The 15,536-nt window shown below is 43.7% G+C and overlaps 1 protein-coding gene across 14 annotated transcripts in view; it reads right to left on the reverse strand.

Annotated features, from left to right (window-relative positions):
* The window catches only part of ANKS1B (ankyrin repeat and sterile alpha motif domain containing 1B), a 595,071-nt gene that overhangs the window by 138,221 nt on the left and 441,314 nt on the right, over positions 1-15,536 (reverse strand). The gene's annotated exons all lie outside the window — the stretch shown is intronic.

Consider the following 15,536-nt stretch of genomic DNA (forward strand, 5'->3'; position numbering starts at 1 on the left):
TGGCAATCATTAGAGAGTGCCTTCTTCCGAATGATCCCCACCGCAAGTTAAGGTCATCTGAGGAGGTCCGTCTCCAGTTGCCACCATCACGTCTGGTGGCAACTTAGAGGAGGGCTTTCTCTGTGGCTGCTCTTGGGCTATGGAATGCACTCCTGGCAGAAATCTGTGATCTGAGCTCATTATTGGCCTTCAGGAGAGCCCTTAAGACCTATCTGTTTGGCCTGGCCTTCCAGGGTTTTTATACTGTTTTTAAAAGGTTCAGCTTGATTTTCCAGGGTTTTACAAACTGTTTTAATTGTTTTAATAATGGTTTCATGATGTTTTTACAGTTTCTGATTTTAATAGTTAATTGATTTTAGTTTGTTTTAAGGTAAACCACCCTGAGCCTTTTTTTTGGAAGGGTGGTATAGAAATCAAATAAATAAATAATAGTAATAATAATAAATAAATTATGGAAATCTGGGGGATTTCTGTCAGCTTCCTTACAGGAGCTACAACGGAAGATTTTACATCAGTGGCATTTAACTTCAGTAAAATCAGCATATATTTCCTCATAATTATTCTACTCAGTGTTGGAGGGGTTGTAAACAAAATGGAACATTTAATCACATGTGGTGGTCTTCTGAAAAGGTGGTATGTTTTTGGCAAAAAATATTTGGAGAAATAAGAATTATAATGAGACAAAATGTGGAGTGTTCTCTGGAATTAGGGCCATTACATATATTTGTAGGAAATAATGCTAAATTTAAAAAAAAGGAACTTGTAACCTTTTAAGTGTTGGCAATGAAAACCATTATTGTCCAATAATGAAAACACCTGGATCAATTAACGATTGATAAATGGTATAATAAGGTGTGTGGTCAATTGTGTTAGAAAAGATCACTGATAAGATTAAATTAATGCAGGCTGTGAGACTAGAATCACAGTTCCACCATATTTGGGTAGATTATATTTATTATATTTATTAACAGTACTAGATCTGATTCTGGATTTTCTTGTGCTATATGGAAAATATGATTGTTAAATGTATTGTGTTATTATGTGATACTGTTTGTGTCATTATGTGAATACTGTTCTAATAAAATAATTTTTTAAAAAAGTGGTAAAGGATACTGCTTTTGGAACGAAAAAGTCAAGCAGCATTACTTGAAAGAGGAATTTGTTAAAGATATCGCTTAGCTGAGATGAAGTTCCAAATGGCTGAAGAAGATATACTTAGTTGGATTAATGAATAACACACATACAGTATTGGCTAACATCCAGATTACAGTTGCACTAGTGCAATGGGAGAAACTGTGCACACTTAGGAAGTTTGTGAAGCTACACAAAGTTGTGACACACTGCAATGTTATGTAGTCATTGTCCAGGACACAAACAAGATTGTGCAACATGTTGACATCTTCCGCTAATTAAAAAACTAATTTGGAATAGACGTTCCTTTCGTTCACCTTTCACAACACCCTTGATATAGCACAGCATTATTGTGTTAGTGCAACCCTGGGCTGGTTGTAGCCCACTATGCATACAAAGGTAGCTTTTGGTAATTCCATTTATGAGTCATGTTTAGCATGATGTACTCTTGCAAGATTGCTTTCATACTATATTTCAGCCGTTTCATGTAAAACTATCTGCAGTCTTATTATTTTTACATTCTTGGCACCAAACCATCTGTATTGTTGCAATATTTTAGCCCTCTTTAACCCTCAAGCCTCATAAACCAAACACACATACAAAGAGCCAAACCATATTTTAACTAAACCTATCCACCAGACCGACTAATTCATATTGTAATGCAACTGTGAGAAAATCAGGCATGTGCAAAGACATCTTGGGGCCCTCATGTGAACTGAACAATTGCTATTAATGAATAAACTGCACTACAAATGGGTTCAGTTGAAATTTAAACACACACTCACTCACGGATTATCTATGAGTAGCTGCTCATCAAGTTCAGGAAAATAGATTTATTTATTTATTTATTTATTTATTTATTTAACACATTTATATACTTCCCCAAACCTACGTCTCTGGAAAGTGTACAACAAAAATACAAATTAAACATTAAAATCATTTAAAACCCAACATTAAAAACTATCAAAATGATAAATCTAATTAAAAGCCTGGGTGAACAAATGTTTCTTCAGTGCCTTTTAAAAAGTTGCCAGAGATGAGGAGGCTCTTATTTCAACAGGGAGTGCATACCAAAGCTCAGGGGCAGCAACGGAGAAGGCCAATCCTCAAGCAGCCACCAGACGAGCCAGTGGCAAACTTAGATGAACCTCTTTAGATGATCTCAGTGGGCGGTGGGGCTCATGTCAAAGAAGATGTTCTCTATATGAAAGCAAAATTCTGCCTAAAGATTTCACACATCCTAACTGATACCAGAATGACATTATTAGGAACGTATTCAGAATAAAACCCTCTGGGTCCCCATCTGCCTTTTTGGTGGGGCTTGTATGTAAGACTTGTGAATCAACAAACCAAACACTTTCTCCCCTCCCTGTATTGTGGCCTGTCAGGTAGGGAATGGGAGAAGTAGAGGACACTTGGATAATGGGAGGGCAACACCCCACCTGCCCTTAGTGAGGGGCCTCCTCTCTGGTGCCACCAATATCACATTACTTGCTCCCTCAGGTACTGTTTCATACACTGCACAAAACAGAGGCTGGATACAACAGAAGATAGTCCATAACATTAGGTAATCTTGTTTCACTGTAGTTTTTAGGTTACAGAGATAAATATTCCCTTCATTAGAGCACATAGAGATTCAAAATTTGCATTATTCAATGAAAATGTGTTTTGGCATTGACACAAAATGAAAATTTAACAGCCGCGCTCAAGATATGAGGAAAAGATACCTTTGGAATATTCAGTGGTTTGAAGATGTTTTCCAAGACTAGAATGTGAAATCAGCCTGATTCTGTCTATCATTGATACGAAAGCTTTGCTCCAGATGTGTCCAGCTTAATCTACATATTCTCTTCATTACATTTATTTAAACAGGGCCATCCGCTGTAATTGCCGATTTACTGAAGGAATATGGAATTACTCAATATATGTGCAAGGCAACTGTCTATTAGTTTCTTGTCAGCACAAAACCACCTCACGGGATCTTCACTATCTTCCATAGCAGAGCATCATGGCAAGTAATGGCAATCACTCTGCTAGGAGGATCTGCACACAGCTGAATGGGGTTTAAATGTGGGTTCCTCCTAAATTATATCATGCTATTCATTCATTCTATTATTATTATTATTATTATTATTATTATTATTATTATTATTAACCACTTTTCAACAAACAAGTTCTCAAAGTGGTTTATGTAGAACTAGGCATAATGAAAAGTTTCTCTATCCCAAAAGGGCCCACAGTTTAAAACTGAAAACACACACACATACAACACACACACTACCACCAGCAGCTGCCGCTGCCGCCATTGGAGAGATACTCTGCTGGACTGAAAAGGGGCAATTGCTTTCCCCTGCTAAATATAAAAATCACCACTTTAGAAGGTGCCTCTTTGTCAAATTAGCAGGGATCTCTTAGAGGTATATGAAGTGCTTTACAATAACTCCCCCTTCATTCTGCTGTGTTGAAGCCACAGTGTGTACACACACAGTCTAAGGAATGCCATTCAGCATATCTTTGAAGACAATGGTAATGCTAACATTTATTTTCATGATCTGGATTGCATCATAAGTGTAGACATTTTAATATTAAAAACAGGTGGTCCCAAGTATTGCAGGTGGCATCTGAGGTGTGGTGCCAAATACTGCCTTCCGAAACCAGCCCTTGCAAGCATTGAAAATGATGCAGGGAGAAGGGAAGATTGCCAACAGCCTCCTCTTCTTTTCTTGTGCTTCTTGCAAGTTTTGCAGGAAGTGTGTCTCTTCTCCCTACACTCCTTGCAAAGCGTTGCACTCCTTGCAAAGCAGGTCGGATTAGTCCCAAAGAGATGCTCTGATGGTGACAGTGTGTGTGTGTGGGGGGGAGCATCATGCAATCCTGCTGGTGCCCCAATAATCTGTGCCCGAGGCAACCATGTCACTTTGCTGCATGAAAGGATCCCCCTGATTAAAAACATCATATATCAACCAACTTTTACCCTGCTTACTCTATTAGTATTTCATATAAGACAACCTAAAAGAAACAGAGTTACTCAGATGTACTGGGATCAAGGAAATTTAAATATGTTTTAATACAAATCATATACTGTTCAACTATACAATATTTTGGTTTTATCTCTTCTAATCTTCATAGTTTTACCACTGCCCTTATATTCAGGGACTGACACCTACACTTTCATTGTGCTAGAGCAACAGCACTGATGTAACCCATGCTGTTACTGTCAGTCTTATAACAACAATGGTAGGTAATGAAGACAGAAACCCAATTTTTAATCTGGTAAATAAAGGGTGTAATGAGTTCCCCCCCCTTTCCTTAACTAACAAGTGGAGCATGCTCTGGAGGGTCTTCAGAAGCTTCTGGGACCTTGTTACAGAAAGAAGCAAAGAAATGAGCTACCCCAGAGCAGATGCAGAAAGAGCCCTGCAAATATTTCATTTTATGGGCCTGTCTTCATTTTATTTTATTTGTTACAAGGACTTTTATTTGTTGTATTTTATTTGTTACAAGGACTGTGATCAAGTTGTATCTTCCCTATCCTTCAAGCAAGTTGCATTCAGCACGATCTTGGCCAAGGGCAAGAGGACACTTTCTATGGTTCCCCCCCCCACTCTCTCTACCTCCAAGATTACATACAGTATGTGTGTGGTAAGGACATTGCTATATGTGCATCCTCAAAGGTGCTGAAGAAAATTGAGTATTTTCTTATTAGACTTTTGTATAATTGAGGACTATGGTATAGCAGCATCAAGGTTACTATTTTTGTTGTAAATTTAATCTAGTTTAAAACTGTGTTATGATTTAAGAAAAGAAAACATTTAATTTCAATCATATTGTTTTTGTTACTATATTCATTTCAAAAGTTGGTTTAGGGAATTGTGCAGCCATGGGTGGGAGTTCCACTGTCCAGTAAGAGTGAACCCATCTGCTCCTTAAGAGGAGGGGGTTACACTGACACCCAGAATTAATGCTGTGCCATCATGGGGTGTGTGTGATTTTCAGCTATCTTGCCTTCCATCTGAAGTCCATTCAGATGGAAGGCAAGATAGCTGAAAATCACAAATCCCCATGATGTTATTATTAGTGCTTCCCAATAATATGTCCCTGAGAGTTGTGCAGCCCTCAGGAGCATATTTTTGGGAAGCACAATAGGTATCAAGGAAAGCAATGATAAAAAAAAATAACCCCTCTCCTTCCCACTATAATACAGCATTAGTCACTGGCCATGTTCACACATAACGGCAAACTGCAGGTAGCCGAATCTGAGGTTAATATTTGTATCCATGAATCACATTGCAGACATTCATTGAACCATAGCCCAGCAACCTCCAGTTTCAGAGCAGGGAAGCCACTCCCTCTTCCTGGTCCGCCAAGGCCACAGTCCAGCAAGCTCTGTAGTACTCGCGTCGCCAGACTGTAGGTAAGGTGTCAGAATGTCTGCAGGGTGACGACCATCTTCAAGGGAGAGTGCCGAGCGCAATCATGCCTTTTCAGAATGGACCATCTGCCCTTGGCAGGGAAAGGGCATTTAAATCTCTTAAATTGGCATTTAAGTCCTTCTCCTGACAGCAGTTTCACCACTGCCCTTGTAAGAGCCCCACAGCAAAACAGTCTTGCACAAACACAATTTCAGGTAACAGGGGATGCAGAGGAACACTATTTTCCTGTTACTCCTCAAAGGGATCATGATAACTTCTTAGGAAGGAATATGTATATGAAGGAGGGCAAAGGATCCTGGGGTCTCATCCACTGTAACTGGTGCTCTTGTGATGGCAGATCCTGGCAACACACTCCTGCTCCTGTGTTGGCTTGCCGACTGGGAGTTAGCCCTCTCATAACAGGGTTAGTCTACTGGGGAGGACAAGAGGCTCAGTAAGCTTCAGTCCTCCATTGGACTGTGCTCTCATGAGATAGGCCACCCAAATCAAGGGGCCCCCCACTTGTGTGGGACCCTCGTTCTCTCTGGTAAATGATAGAACTTATACACTGTGACCCCCTCCTCTCCAGGAAACCCTTTCATACTCCCAAGGATTAATGGCTGCTCCATGTGTATGGGTGGTACCGGGTAGGCAGACTAGGGAAACACCGGGACTGGGGATAGAGCTTTACTCTTATTCAAATTTTCTGGGTTTGAACCAGTGTTGGGACATATGCAGATGAGCCACCATGGAGAATTGTGAGAGAGGGGAGCCCCAATTAGGGGTGTGCATGAACCATGATTTGAGCACTGGTTTGGTGCCATGGGGAGGGGAATAAGGAGCGGGAGATTTAAGAAAGAGGAGAGTAGGTCCTTACCCTGCTGGGGCAGAGCTGAGCCCGAGTACTGCACAGTGCCAGCATGCACATGGCATCCATGCATGCATGTGCTCCATTTGCATGGTCAGCATGGTGTTGCTGACCATGCAAATGTCACTCGCACATGTGCAGATTCCATATGCGTACTGGTGCTGTGCAGGGGTACTTGGGCCAAGTGCTGCCCCAGCAGGAAGCTGCATGGGGTGGCAGAGAACAGGTAGGACAGGGAAAAGTGTTGCTGGGGTACCCATCCCCATGGCTTCCTTGTGTCAAGCAACCAGGCTGGTCGGCAGCTGCCATCTGGCCAGAATGCGTGTCTCCATGGTGTTTCACTCTCATGAGAGAGCATAATGGGCATCATCACACATTATCAGTCCCACCCCTGTGCACCCCTGCACAGTTCTGTTCATGAGTAGTGCATGGGTCTCTCCATGGCCTTTCGCTCCCATGAGAGAGCTGGCACTCCAGACCAGAATCCATTGTAATAATACAGGAGGAATCTGGAGGCTCCTGCTGGATGGTTCTTCTCATAAGTAACACCAAAGACTGCATGGTTCTACCCAAGGGCTGGGCCCCCCTTCCCCAACTTTATTTTACAAAAAAATAATAAAGGGGGTTGAGCTGCCTTTTAAAGTGGACACTGGGCATCACTGCCCTGCCATATATCTCATATATCATATATGATCTAATCGGGTTGCCCAGTTTATGGTGCCACCTCATCTGCACGTGCTTGTGAACATTTATTTTTGGTGACCAAAACACAAAGTTCCCATCTTGCCACCCCATTCTCTTTCTCTTCTGGTTGCCAGAGCGGGGAACAGGAGACACAGTGCAAAACAGGCACCCCACAATTTGACTTCCCCCCCTGACAGGCTTAGAAGCTTGGGATGGGACAAGGCCCATCCCTGTTGCTGAGCAACACCTTAAGGAGTACAGAGAAAGGGGGTTGGGGCAGAGAGGTGGCCAGTGAGAAGCATGGCAGGCATGGAGTGGGCGCATTCTTGGGCAGGTCTGAGCCACCATCTCTGATTGCAGTTCCAGAAACAACATGAAAACCTGGTTATGGCGGTGTCTGTGTTTAGTTGTAATGCTGCCACCTTCCAACCTCAGGTTGGAGCAGCAAAACTCACTACAAACTGAAAATTCAAACTGGAGTTTGGCGAGGGAAACCACACGTCACTTTTGCTGCGAAACCATACTCGGACTCCAACCTCTGACCCATTCAGCTCCAGTTTGGCATCATGTGCGAATGGGGCCACTGTTGCATGAGCACAGTGCTACCCTGAATTTCAGCCAGTATGTCTTCTAAATCACTACAATGTAACTAAATTTTAAAATAAAGAATACATAATTGCATAGTAGTTCAGGTGTAATCCACATTCTGTTGAAGGCAGTGTCAGAACTCCCATTCATGTTTATAGAACATGATTGCTCATCTGTGTAATAAGCAATTAAAGCAAATTGCAGGGACACCAAATGTTCCAAGTTTCCAACAACAGAACGTTGAGATATTAACACTGTCTCAATCCAAGGTACATTGTATGAGCTCAGTGAATTCAACTCTAAAAGTTAGACAAAACTCATAGAAGCTATTCTCACGACCAGGACTAAGGAAGCCTAGCCCGATTTCCTCTGGTTGTCTGCTGCCACAGGAGCCATGCCGCTCCCGGAAGCAAACCTCAAAAACTACCCCTCCCCTTAAATAAGGTTAGCAGAGTGAATGCTCCGCTAATCCCATTTTGTTGAGCGTGTTCTGGCATGGCGTGGCGTGGCTCTGCACCATGCCATGGGGAGACCGCCGCTGGGAGACCCCCTCCAGGAGGCTGAAACAAGCCTCCCAGCCCCGGGGATCTCTTCAGAATGTCCTGCGCACTTGTGCGGGGCATCCTGGAACTTTCGGGAGCCAGCTGGTCCCTGATCCCCGCCTCCCCTGCCAGCTCTGTGACGGAGTTGGCAGTCATGTGGGCGGCCCCGTGCCCGTGTGCGGGGAGAGTGGGCTAAGCCGACTCACATCGATCGTGTGAAGCACCTCATAATGTGGCTGTAATCAGTTTGTACATCTGTACAAAGCTTCCCTGGATAATCAAATAAAACTCTTTCTGTAAAGATTTTGCTAATGCTATGATATTTGTATTTCTTATCTAATTAACAGATAATTAACAAGCATTAAAATATAATCTGTATCTGCAAGCTAGTTGAGTAAGTTTTTGTACTGTTTTTCTTAGGCTTCTGTCACAATGAGAAGTAATTAGTTTAGAATGTTTGTCTAAAATCTGTTTGGAAATCTCTAAGTTATTCTGATGCTTGTATTTCTCTTTTGTTTTATTAAAGAGGAAAAGCCACTAGTATATCCTTTTATTATGCCTTTACTTTTGAAGACAACATGGAGTATATTATCACAGTTCAATCTTTCTAGTTGGTAATGTATTTCAAGTGGTACTTCTTTGTGTTTTGCATAGAGACTTATTCCTCTCTTTGAAAACCCAACTACTTGTCTGACGCCTTCACTAATTTAAAATATTTTATATAAACAGAATGAACACAGAATTTCAATAATCAACTTTGTTCTTAACAATTAAAATTTATCTTTTTTAATTTGGGAAGCATTTCTGCACTATACCTGCACTATACCTATAACTTGCCCTATCCACCCCCAGGATAGTACCTATAGTGACTGTTGCTGGTGTCTATCTTATGTTTATTTTTAGATTGTGAGTCCTTTGGGGGACAGGTATCCATCTTATTTATGATGGATCCCTGAGCCATTTTTGGAAGGGCAGTATAGAAATCAAATAAGTAAGTAAGTAAAGCTTATTGGGTAACATCCTGCCCAAATTACTCAATAGAAGTCCCACTGAAATTAATAGGACAGTTTAGCCACTGTTTTCCTTTGACTCTCTTAATGCCTTAAGGACAGAACAAGAGCTCTGAAGTTTTAAAAAGGAACAATTCACCAGATAGTTCTCCTGTGCAAATCCTCTGGAGAGGAACAATCCATGGGAAGTGACAAGAGATATAGAAAACAATACACTGGAAAGTTCTCCTGTGCCAGCCCTGTAGAAATGCCCGAGACCTTTGTGAGGGCATGGTACTACCTGTTCTACGGCACTCTCAAGGAATGGCCAGTAGAACTGCAAACAGATTGTTCCATAGAATTAATAGAAAGAAGGCCCTGTCCAGCAAACATTGACACACAAGGCTAACTTTCATCCTGCAAATAGGAAAATACACTCATCCAGTTACTTACAGATCAAATGTGCACATGTTTGCGTAAGACCAAAGATACCATTAAAAAAGAGAGAGAGATAAAGCTGATGATATTCTAAAGAATCAGAATGGAAATACATTCTTTGTAAGGGAAATGAATGGCAAGCAGAATATATTACAATTCCCTCTTTCCTCCTCCAATGGAGAAAGTGCTTCATGAGAATGACACTGACTGGCAAGGTGAAAGATCAGGTCTCAAAATTTGCAAAACAAAGCCAACAGAGGACAGGTCCTGATACTGCATTGGAATCCCAGTCCAACAATATCTAGTAAGAAAGTTAATTCTAATGTTGTCCCTTATGGTTACCCAGTACTGTCAGGCTTTTAAATAAGAACCCACTATTATGCTGGATGATATCTTAAAAATGGTTCCCCCTTCAGCTGTTCCAAAACGGCCAACTTTCCCAACAGACATGATCACTTATGAAACCTGAAGTTTCAGAGTAAGAATATTTCCCCCATACATTTAAAAAGACACTGCCATGGAATGGGCAACAGACATTTTGTGCAAGTATAAGCTGCACAAATTTTATTATCTTTCCCCTACAATTATCAAAATCTACCATCTATTGGAAATGCTGTCTGCTCTCTCTGTGTGTATGTATTTAACACTCACAATCAAGTTTTTTTGATTGCTTGAACATTTTTGTGTAAAAACATTCCTCTGCAGTAAACTCCCATATCACATCAGCAATGTGGAAAAGATCCACATCATACTGGTTACCTGTTTTATGTAGACATTCTCCACAGCAGCATTAGTGGCTCCAATGGAAGTACCCATGTGATCTGGATGACATATGTGAAGCAGAACTTTTACATGCTACCAATACAACATGGAAGCCAACAACAGGGGAACATTTTTGCAGTGGCAACAATGCCCTAAGGTAAGAGATAACTGGGCCTTTATGCCCCAAGTAAGAACACTGAAACATTTCAACTTGGCTGTTTTGAGTGTTCCGAGCTCAAAACAAAAAGCCCTTTAAATAAAGAGCTTGTTTTGAGCTCAAAACAAAACCACTCATTTCAATTAAAAATGTTTCAATGTTTCAAGCACCATTTTGGATGGCTATTTTTCCCTTGTTGATTGGTTTTCTGGCACTGGCTTCTGATTGGCTTGCAATATCCTTGGTTCTTGGTTGGCTTGTTAGCATACAAATCACATGTTGTCATGGACAACTGTGCCTCCATTGGCTGGGAGGAGGGAGAGGGAGCCCCAAAGGAGGAAGTTTCAAAGGGAGTGGGAGGCAGAGAGGGCCCTTATAGAGAGACTTTCTTGAGGACAATATATCAGGAGAGGAGGAAGAAAGGATTGATTTTGTGGTTTTCTCAGCACCGAATATAATATGCTGTGTGCCATTGCTGCTGTAACTATCTGGTTTTGCTGGATCTCAGATTGACAAAGACAGAACTTGAATGCCTTCCTTCCTTGAGTTGTGGTTTGTAAGGTAGTGTTGTGGAGAGTAATGAACAGTGGCAGCTGTGCATGTGTGTAATAATTTTTGGTGATTGCTCTGATGAACTCCATGTCTGGGCCTGAGACTAACTTGTGCTTCACTTACTGCTCTTTATAAGGTGTATCCAGTCAAAATGTGACTGAAGTTGCTTTAATTGAGCTTATGGCTATGCTTGCTGCTAAGGGTGCTGCTGTGACAGCTGTTGCAAAGCTAGGAAGTAAAGAGTCATAATTTTGTGTGAGAGAGCAACTTCTGCCAATGATGTTACTGCAGCACAGGCACTGTGGCTGCCAGTGGATTCTGGGTCAGTGATTCTTTGGGTTTTATTTTTTTGCCATTTTTGGACTGTTTGAAATGTGTGAGGGATAGATTCCTTTTTACTGCATGCTTCTGCAGTGTTTTTCAAGGCAGGGTTGCAAAATGCATTGCAAATCTCAATGCAAAACCTTTCTGTGCACTCTGTGAGAGCAGCTTGTTCTGGCCATAGGGAACAATGGGGAAATGCAAACCACCTCATTGTTCCCCATGGGTAGGGAACAATTTCCTAGGGACACCAAAATGGGTTGTGTGGTAGGGCATGATGGGTGGGTTGTGTTGTAGGGCATGATGGGATCCTATGGGGGTTTGGGGGAAAGGTTAAAAAATTGTTACAAATCTTCTGCTTGCCCATTTCTTTTGTCCCCTCATTCCCTACTATCCAGCCCATAGGAGTGGGCTCCCAGCTGTTTCTGGAGGGATCCCCACAATGCACTGCACACTTGTGTGGTGCATAGTGGGATCTTTGGGGGCTGGGAGAACATGTCCCGGCCCCTGTATCTCTGCACTGCCTGGGGCAAGAGCGGAATGTCTGGGTGCATTATCTGGGTGCCCAAACTCAGCACCAGGATCATCTGTGGGGAAGGCGAACTTCTAAAGCCTTCTCTGCCACCCGCCAGCAAGGCTGCTCATACAGTTGTGAGAAAGGGTTCAATCGGATTGTTGAGCTGTGATTGTGAAATCAGATTTTGGGACAGAGACCTGATTAGTTTTAGCTCAGATGTTTAGCACTGCCTGTGGATTAGAGATATGGTCTAGGTACCCATTCTTAAGGGATTTAATTATATCTTTTTGCCATTTAGACATATCAAGATTTAACACCTGAGGGTCAAATTACATGCACCATTAAATCAATTATTAAAAGATGGGTTTAATTCAGAAGTGCACCAGAAATTATGGTTTCTATCTCTAGTCCAGGCAGGGAATGTGGTGTGTGGCGAGGAAGAGGTTAACACTTCCCACCTGCACAATTTTCATCCCCCAAATTGCCTCCCCCCATAGCAATTTGCTGCAAACCATGATGGAGAAGGCAATTTTCAAGGAGAAATTGACACAGGAGGAGGGTGGCCGCATTCCTGTTTCAGACTGGAGGCCCTATGGCTATTTTTGAAATTCAAAGGACCACTTCTGGTCCACTTCCATGTTAAGTACATTTTGTAATGACAAGTTTAATGTCACACATAATGGGCATTCTCACAACCGGCTCTACCCAGGTGAGGGCAACCCTACCTGGGTAGAGTCCTTTTTTAGATGTGGTGACCAGAATTGTATGCAGTACTCCAGGTGCGGCCACACCATAGTTTTGTATAAGGGAATTAGAATATTAAGTTTTATTTTCAATCCCTAATGATCCCTAGCATGGAATTGGCCTTTCTCTCTCACACATAACACTAGAACCAGGGGTCATCCCATGAAATTGATTGCCAGGAAATTTAGGACCAATAAACCAAATTACTTTTTCACACAATGCATAATTAACGTGTGGAATTCTCTGCCACAAGAGATGGTGACACCTAACAACATGGATGGCTTTAAGAGGGGTTTGGATAACTTCATGGAGAAGAGGTCTATCAACGGCTACTAGTCGGAGAGCTATAGGCCACCTCCAGTCTCAAAGGCAGGATGCCTCTGAGTACCAGTTGCAGGGGAGTAACAGTAGAAGAGAGGGCATTATTTGATTTCTATACCACCCTTCCAAACATGGCTCAGGGCGGTTTACACAGAGAAATAATAAATAAATAAGATGGATCCCTATCCCCAAAGGGCTCACAATCTAAAAAGAAACATAAGATAAACACCAGCAACAGTCACTGGAGGTACTATGCTGGGCGTGGATAGGGCCAGTTACTCTCCCCCTGCTAAATAAAGAGAATCACCATGTTAAAAGGTGCCTCTTTGCTAAGTTAGCAGACATTGAAAACAACAAAACCCAGTGCCCCATTGACTTGTTATTTTGGAGGTGGTTGGCACCCTATGTGCACTACACCACAACCTGATCTGGACCACCCTGGTGCCCCCCCCAAGTGGAATTATGGGGCTGCTGAAATCTCCATTATTCCCTATTGGGTGGGGGGGAAGCTTAAAGATGCACGAACTTCAGGAAAAAATCACCCTTTAACAATTTCTTTGAAATCTGGGTGGTAGCTTCCTCCCACCCATTGGGCACTACCACCCACCACAACCCACTCTGGGACACCCTGGTGCCTCCCCCCATGTGGAGTTATAAGGCTGCTGAAATATTCCCTATGGGAAAAAGCTTGACGATACACCAACTTCAAAAACATTTTAAAAATCACCCCTTTGCCCAATTTCTTTGAAATTTGGGTGGTAGCTTCCACCCATTGGGCACTACCACCCAACCATTTGGCCACAAAATGGGGGTCCGAATCTCTATATTTTTTGGGTCTGAATCTGGGGTGATTTGTTTTGTACCCAAATCTGGGCAATTGAGCACAGGGGTGATTTGTTCTGTCTACAAATCACCCGAATCAGCTAGATCTGGGTACAAATAATTTTGTATCTGAATTGATTCACACATCCTTAGTTATGTGTTTAAAAAGCTGTGTGGGGTCAAAAGTTCACAGCAACTGTTCTACAGTTTGATTTGGGAGGGAGGTTTTTTTTTAAGAATGTGAGTCCTTTTGGGAACAGGGAACCATCTTATTTATTCATTCATTATTTTTCTATGTAAATTGCTTTGGAAACTTTGTCAAAAAGCGGTATATAAATAGTAGTAGTAGTGAGAAGAGTTGTACTGGTTAAATTTTGGAGGGTTTCAGTTTGATGAAGCTTCAGTTTTGTTGCCCCCATCCAATCCAGAACAGCCTGCAGCCCCCGGTTCAGGACATCCACTGTCTCCCTGGTGTTAGCTGACTTAAATGATAGATAGAGCTGGGTATCGTCAGCATATTGATTAAACTATAGCCCATACCTATGGATGACTTACAGTGGCGTATCGGGGGGAAACGGTGCCCAGGGCAAGCTCTGGCCCTGAAATGGTGCCCCCCGCCCCCGATACCTGTGAGGGCGTGGCGGCACCCCCCAGGCGGCAGATCGCCGGCGGTGGCAGCGATTTGGCGGTGGCGTGTGGTGGCGGGTTGCCCGCCGAGTGTGGCGGCGGGCGTGCGGCGGCGATTTGGCGGCGGGGGGCAGCGGCGGTGGTGGGTCGCCCGCGGCCCGCTGAGTGCGGCGGTGGCTGGTGTGGCGACGATGGGCTGTAGCACGGCCCGAGCGGTGGCGGTGGATTGCCCGCCGAGGACAGAGTGCAGGCAGAGCGACGCCGAGCCTGCTTCCTGGCCCGGCGTCGCTTCCCAACTGCACAGGCGTGCCTGTGCAGTTCATTCTGTGAACAATGAACTGCGCAGGCGCACCTGCGCAGTTGGGAAGCGACGCTGGGCCAGGAGGCAGGCTCTGCGTCGCTCTGCGTCCTGCACTCCGTCCTCGGCGGGCGATCCGCCGCTGCCGCTCGGGCTGCGCTACAGCCCATCGCCGCCACGCCAGCCACCGCCGCACTCGGCGGGCTGCGGGTGACCCGCTGCCGCTGCCCGCCACTGCCAAATCGCCGCCGCACGCCTGCCGCCACACTTTGCGGGCGATCCAGGGGGGGTGGGGGGGAAGCCACTTTTTGGCACCCCCCACGTGACCCGCCGGGGTGGCGCCCAGGGCACATGCCCTGCCTGCTCCCCCTATCGTTACGCCCCTGATGACTTATCCCAGTGGTTTTGTGTAGCTGCTAAGCAGTATGGGGGACAAAACAGAACCCTTCAGCACCCCATAGGCCAATGGACAAGCGGTAAAGCAGGCATCTCCCAGCACCACCTACTGTGTGCAACCCTCAAGGTAAGACTGGAGCCACTGTACCACAGTACCCCCAAGTCCCAACCCATGGAGGCAGCCAAAAAAGATAGCACAGTCGATGGTATCATCAACTATATTGTGCCAATGTCCACAACTACCCAGCTCTACAGTCTTTATTGGTTTGTTTCTCAGCATACCATTCTTTTTTGCCCCCTGCAGTTAAGTTCTTGAACATTGCATGTAGCTCCTTCCTTTCTCCATCATAACTTTCCTTTTTGAGGA

The sequence above is a fragment of the Hemicordylus capensis genome, chromosome 5 (genome assembly GCF_027244095.1).
Source record: "Hemicordylus capensis ecotype Gifberg chromosome 5, rHemCap1.1.pri, whole genome shotgun sequence".
NCBI classification, from domain to species: Eukaryota; Metazoa; Chordata; class Lepidosauria; order Squamata; family Cordylidae; genus Hemicordylus; species Hemicordylus capensis.